The sequence below is a fragment of the Mastomys coucha genome, unplaced genomic scaffold (assembly GCF_008632895.1).
Source record: "Mastomys coucha isolate ucsf_1 unplaced genomic scaffold, UCSF_Mcou_1 pScaffold12, whole genome shotgun sequence".
Lineage (NCBI taxonomy): Eukaryota > Metazoa > Chordata > Mammalia > Rodentia > Muridae > Mastomys > Mastomys coucha.
Window position 1 is genome coordinate 93806704 of NW_022196894.1, and position 6680 is coordinate 93813383.

Consider the following 6680-nt stretch of genomic DNA (forward strand, 5'->3'; position numbering starts at 1 on the left):
GCCAGCATGTGAGACGTATAAGCAAAAGGACTAAAAGTTGTAGGCCAGCTTCAGCTACACAGTAAGACACTGCCTCAAAACCACAAAACAGAAGCTGAGTAAAAAGTAACAAGATTCACAAGTTTTATGAAGGAATAACTGGAAGGTGTCCGTCCACCCCTCTGTATGCACATCCCATGGGGGTCTCTGGGATGCAGCCTTCACCTGTGCTGGACTTTGAGAGATGCAGCTGCTTCTGTGGCAGCCTGCATCCATCACCTACCAACCTTGCCCTAAAAGGGACCTAAACCACCATGGGACTGGCTCTCGAAGCTAGCCACGGGGAGAGCTGGTCTCTGGCTGGTCTGTCATCAGATCCTATGTGGAGTGTACACATTTAAAAAAAGTTTAGATTTGTTTACTGCATTGTATGCGTACGAGTGATTTCCCTGCACTTGTGTGTGTGCACCATGTGCATATGGTGCCCAAGGAGTCCAGAAGAGAGGTGAGAGCATCTGGAGCGAGTCATGAATGGTGTGAGCTGCCATGTGGGTGCTGAGATGTGACCCCAGGGCTTCTGCAGGAGCAGCCGGTGCTTTTACCCACTGAGTCATGTCTTCAGATATTCTCCAAGAAACGGACTCACCCAGTGAGAATACATTTCCCAGTCTCCCTTGCAGCTAAATGAAGTTGTACAACGGGATCCCAGGTAACTGCCGCCTACAGTTTGAATCACTGCCCTTCAGAGACGCATGCCTCTGTTTCTCTTCCTTTCTCAGACGTGAGGGAACTAAGCAGAGAAAGACACCACTGGAGACTCCTGGAGAAACCTTGGGCCACTGTCCATAAGAGTCATGAACGGAACATTGAGTTTCTATCTCACTGGAGCCTCAGTGCTCATGGGCACTTTGACGGACATGTCATTTTAAAGTGTTGTTTTCTGTGAGTATCAGATCATTTGTTTTGATTGTATTTTTGTTGTTTTCAGACTGTCTCACTCTATAGTTCACACTGGTCTGAGACTCATATGATCTCTTTCTGCCTCAGCTTTCAGACCCACCATCCCCCACACTCCCTGTTCCTGTCCCATGCTGTATTTTCAGTGAGAAGAAGATTCAGTCTGTAACTAAGACACTCAGAAACACCCTTCTTCTGCCTAGTGGCTGTGTTGACTTATGAAGTTCTCCTGAGAGGCATTCTCAGCTATGACAACCCATGAGACAGAGGCCACTAGGGTCTGCAACATGCCTCTAGAAAGGAGTGCGTGCTCTTTAGTCAGCCATTGCAGGAGGATGCACAACTTCCTCAGGTCCTTGGAACTAATGAAAACAGTTTGTGTCAGGGTAGCCTGGAGGTCTCACGGTGACACTGATAAGGCTGAGAAGCCAAACCATAGACTCTGTGGCACATAGTCATTTTCTTCACAGGCAAGGTCACAGAAAGAGCTAACGGCCCCCAGCAGCTGTCACCCAGAGGGAGAGTCCTCATAACGTACTCTCTGGCTTCACGTTAGTCATTGGTGAATGACTCTGATTAGGGTTAAAGGCGACCCTGAGTGGTTAGTTGGGTAGGAAAAAGTCATAAAGATCTGGAGTAAGTGAGACAGTACCGCAGACAAACCTAGCTCTCTCCATTCATCCTTTAATCATTGACTAGATGCAGGAGTGTCCAGAAACACCTAGAGATCCCAGGCAACATAGAAAGTGCTGGAACACCTTGTCAAGGCTCTGCTCTCCCTGAGCTTTTGTTTGTATGTGGGAAAAAGATAAGATTAGCAGAATACTAATAAGGTGACCTTCAAAGTGACAAAGGCTGGGCTGGGCGTTAGCAGCTGGGCTAGGACAGGAGGCTAAGGGCCCACAGCAGCAGGTCGGAAAAGCATTCTGTGCCATTGGATTTGAATTATGAAACAGGCAGACTCATAGCCGTGGAAGGTGGGGAATTCCAAGGCACTGTAAGAACAAAAGGCCCTGGAGCAACATTGGCTGTGGGCACAAGAATGGGCTGGGCACTGGGGTTGGTGTTGGCTGATGGGCTGGATATCAGCATGGGAGGTGGGGCTGGGGCTGGGTTGTGGCTACCAAGATTTGATTCTCTCCTTTGTTTAGGATTCAGAAGAAATGGTGACCTCGTGGGATTTACCAATGACAAGGTTGGCTGCTAGGTGAGAGGAATCAGGGGGTGACCTGGCTGCTGAGTGGTCCATCCTGGTGATGGTGGTGACCAGAGGTCAGCACAGGACAGTGATGGGAAGAGGGTCTGGCCTGTGGTTTGTGATGGAAATAAAGCCCAGAGGACTAAGGGATGGTTAGGCGGTGAGAAAAGAATTTAGAATGAGTCCTGGAGCCTGGAGAACCAGCAGATGGCAGGTCTTAATTACATTTCCAGTAGCTGTGACCAAATACATAATGAAAAGCAACATAGAGGAAGGGCTTATGTCAGCTCATGAGGGGCTACAGTTCATCATGCGGAGGAGACTCAGAGGCAGCAGGCTCCACAGTGACTGGAGTTCTATACTGGAGTAGCTCACATTTTAGTGAGCAAACAGGAAGCGTACTACAATATCTGAAAGCTTCCCAACCACTTCCTGACTCAGCACATTACTCTTCACACCTCGCCCCACCCCCAATAGCCTCCAGGAGACCCCCACTCTCCCAGAAAGCAAAGTTCTCTGACCTTCAAGAATGCTGGCCCATGGGGAACATTTCACCTCAAACCCTATGAGCTGGGGTCAGTCTGTGGGCAGAAGCACCTTCTCTGTTGAGTCACTGTGGTGATGTCTATACTTTGGTCAGCCGTGGGAGCCCTGTCTAGAGTAGGTAGGCATGTGTCTTGAGTCTCTCCAGGAAAAAATTCTCACACAACATAATCGACACCTCAACAGGAACCCAACAAAATGGAAGATGAATTTGGGGAGCTGGCTTGGGGATAGCAAGGTATGCAACTAAGGCTGAGAGGCCTGGGCTCAGAGCTTCTCAGGAAATTCCCAAAGAGCTGTCCTTCCCTGTATGAAGTGCATTAATGTGCCTTTGTGTGATTGCGGTTGCATGGTTCTCGTCATGGATAGTGAGATAAGTAACTAAGGCTGAGTCATCAGGGTCAGGAGTGCCTGTGGGAGATCTTCATCTATGTGATATGGAGTGTCTTGCCTGCATGATGACTGGGGTCTACCACAGGAACATGGAGATACCCTGAAAACAGTTAAAGGGTTAGAGGAAACTTGGCAGGCTGTGAGATTTCTATACAAGGGTGAGATTGTCAGCCACAGGGGTGAGGGTTGCCTGTCTACTGTTGTGTGTAGTTAGAAACACACAGGAGGCTAAGATGGTGGCCCAGCAGGAACCTGTTGCATGAAGGAGCCATTGTAATGAGAAAGGGAGATGGGTAACATCCTCTGCTAGAATCTGGCAGGTGAGTTAGATAAACAAGAGGAAGAGATGAAGGTGTTAGCTTGCCCCTTCTTACAGTTTGGGGGGTGGAGCCCAAAATCCCTTCCTGGGACCCAAGAACTCGGAACCCATGGGAAGATTCGGAGAGAGGGGAAGAGAAGATGGTAAACACAATAGAAGATTCTCTTCAAGTCCAACCTTCAGTAGAAAAAGAGGGAAAGTCTAAAACCCAATGTGCAGATGGGGACATTGACCATGGTTTGGTGCAAGAAACTGGTGTGATTAGTGGGGAGTGGAAGAGCCTGTCCCACCCTGCCCTGTGAGGCTGTGGGGCATGGGAGCAGTCTGACTGCCAGGGGCTGGTGGGGAAGGAAAACTGAGTAATGTGACCTCCCATCCCTGACGGATTAGCTTATCAGAGCCATTAGGAACATGTGGTTCTCTCACTAGGGAACTGGGAGCAAGGGCCTGTATTTGAACCCCAGCTCACTGGTCCAGATGGAACTCTGTTCACAGAGGATTCAAAGGCTGAGCAATCAGGGACCTCAAGGCTGGAGCTGAGCTTCAGTGGTTTTGCTGAGTCTTCAAAAAGCAGGACAGGCTTTGACAGATCTCAGTGACTTAGACAAGCATGAAAATACATCAGTAAAGTAAAAGAGGCAACAGCCAGAGATAAAGGTCAAGAAATACAACAGGAAAAAAGAAAGGCAAAGCGGAGGAAGACAATGGTGGCAACATTTGTGTCTCACTGGAGTTCCTAAGGTGAAAACCACAGAAAGCAAGCCAGACTGTGTGCTAAGGGGCTTCCGGCAGCTTAAGCCTGAGGAGCTGTTCACAGAAAGCACCCGTGAATGAACAGGTGAAGACAACCAAGCCTGTCCCAGGCTGGGTAATTATCCCCACACACTGAAAAGGGTACATTTCCCTCCCTAGAAGGTTATGCTAGGGGTGGAGGGGGTTTGCTCAGCCAGGAACTCCTCCAACTGCCATGTATGGTGCATGGGGAGCTAACAGCTACAGGTACATCCAAGGTGCCCGTCTGACCCGGGAGCCACAAGGGGAGAGCAAGACCACATTTCTCTTTGGCCCTGAGTAGGGCTGAACAGATCGTCAGGCTCACTGAGCACATCAAAGAAGGAAAAGAGGAGGAAGGCTCTCTGGAAGAGCTCCAGGATACGGAAATGAAATGGCTCAGGGAGGATGACTGAGAATCACAGGGAGCTGAGTAACTTAGCTCCTCCATCCATGCTTCATACCCTGTCTTGATTGGTGGAGGAAGTAACGGATACAAATGGATGGAGCCTTTCCATGCAGTGTTAGACTTTGTTTATCTGTGACTTTAGTATCATCTTAGTCAGGATTTCTGTTCCTGCACAAACATCATGACCAAGAAGCAAGTTGAGGAGGAAAGGGTTTATTCTATTCAGCTTACACTTCCACATGGTTGTTCATCACCAAAGGAAGTCAGGACTGGAACTCAAGCAGGTCAGGAAGCAGGAGCTGATGCAGAGACCATGGATGGATGCTCATTACTGACTTGCTTCCCCTGGCTTGCTCAGCTTGCTTTCTTATAGAATCCAGGACTTCCAGCCCAGGGATAGCACCACCCACAATGAGCCCTCCTGCCCTTGACCACTAATTGAGAAAATGCCCCTCAGCTGGATCTCATGGAGGCAGTTCCTCAAGGGAGGTTTTCTCTCTGATACCTCCACCCTGTGTCAGGTTGACACACAAAACCAGCCAGCGCAAGTATCTTCTTCGTTGTGAACCTCTGGAATCACCTGATACCTGCTGAGAACAGATGGGACCCCGCTGGCTATTGGTTATGGGTGGTGGTAGTTCAGGATGGTGCCCTCCATCATCTGGAAAGATTTTGATAATGATAACGTCTGAGTGTTTTGCAGATTTGGAGAGACAGCCCAGTACACTGGTACTATTGCCTACCTTACAGCCCTACTGGCGCTGGGCGAGCTGAAAGGAAAAAGATGGGTTAAAATTACATCTAAAGGGTTTAAATCAAAAAGGTACCCTTCGTGGATGGAAAAGGATACTCCCAAAGGTCATAAGGCTATTGAAAGAAAACTCCAGTGCCAGGAGTGGGCCACCTCCCATGTGTGGTTGGCCAGGGAACCGTCCCACAGCCCCAAGGATCATTTAGGCCATTGCTACTGTATACTGTTGGTTGTATACCAGGACTAGACAGTAAGACCCGACTGAGACAACTCATGTGCACGATTTGGCTGCAGGAGAAATTAAGCTGGGAGTAAACAAGAAACACCCACCCTGCCGGCTGGTTTGTGTATTGTCAGAGGGGGCCTGCAGGCTTGTGTATTGCAGACTGCTGGTGGAGAAAGCCAACATTCCTGCTTAGCTGCGGACCCCACTTACTGAAATACAGTTATGCTAGTCAGGATGTGACTGCCTATGCTACAGTGGCTGGGCTGTCACAGGTAAGGCCCACAGCCTTCCGGCTCTACAGGAGGGAACTCACATCTGGTACTGTAAGCCATAACAGAAACCTGCAGCTGGGAGGTCACAGGTCCCCATGGGGAAGTAACCTCTATGGTTTTACTAGCTGGGTGTGATGTGTCTGTCTAACTGCCCACAGGCAGTCTGTCTGTCTACACCCATAGATCACTGTCATCAGTCTCAACTCAGTTACTGGTGATGCGGCTGAAAGCAAGTGGTCGTTACCACTGCGAGGTGGTTCTTCCTAAGCTGTAGGTGGGCATCTATAGTCACCTACAGGCTCAGGGATCATTGAGGAAGAGCAGGCAGAAAGAATTATGTAGTGAGAATTTTGGTTTCTCTAAAAAACCAAGTTATGTTATATGGATATGTTTTAATTCCAGGTGTGGGGTACAGGGCTGCGTCTGTTTGTCCACAACTGCTAACTATTGCTGGGAACAAGCTAAAGAAATTTAATCTAAGTACTATCATTTCGTTTTCAGACTCCATTTAACCATAAGGAGAAACTGAGTTCAAGGGCCGAGGCTCTAGGGAACTGAGGGCCTCCCGGTAGCTGAGCAGCTTCTGTTGTGAACAGGTATCTGCGTCCAGTCGTCTCAGGGGCAACTTCTCTGCTTTGCTGGCAGGGTGAGACAAGTTCATGTTCCCAGGCCTAGGAATGAACTCCTATCCCACGTCTCCAAACGTTTTCTTAATTGTCTGTTAACTGGTAAGGAATATAGAAATTGCCGCTGTCTAAACCAAGGTGTCTAAGGTGTAAAAAATATGCAATGATATTGGCTGTTATGTCCTAATAACCACATGCAGCTGACTCTCTCCTTTTTCACTCTGAGCTCTGGAACA

General features: G+C 48.7%; 1 long non-coding RNA gene across 1 annotated transcript; it reads left to right on the forward strand.

The window, feature by feature from the left end:
• The first annotated feature begins 734 nt into the window (after nt 1–734).
• LOC116086625 lies at nt 735–6430 on the forward strand. Its single transcript, XR_004117014.1, has 3 exons — nt 735–921; nt 2088–2143; nt 6320–6430. It is a non-coding gene; the product is annotated as an uncharacterized LOC116086625 (long non-coding RNA).
• The last annotated feature ends 250 nt before the right edge of the window (nt 6431–6680 follow it).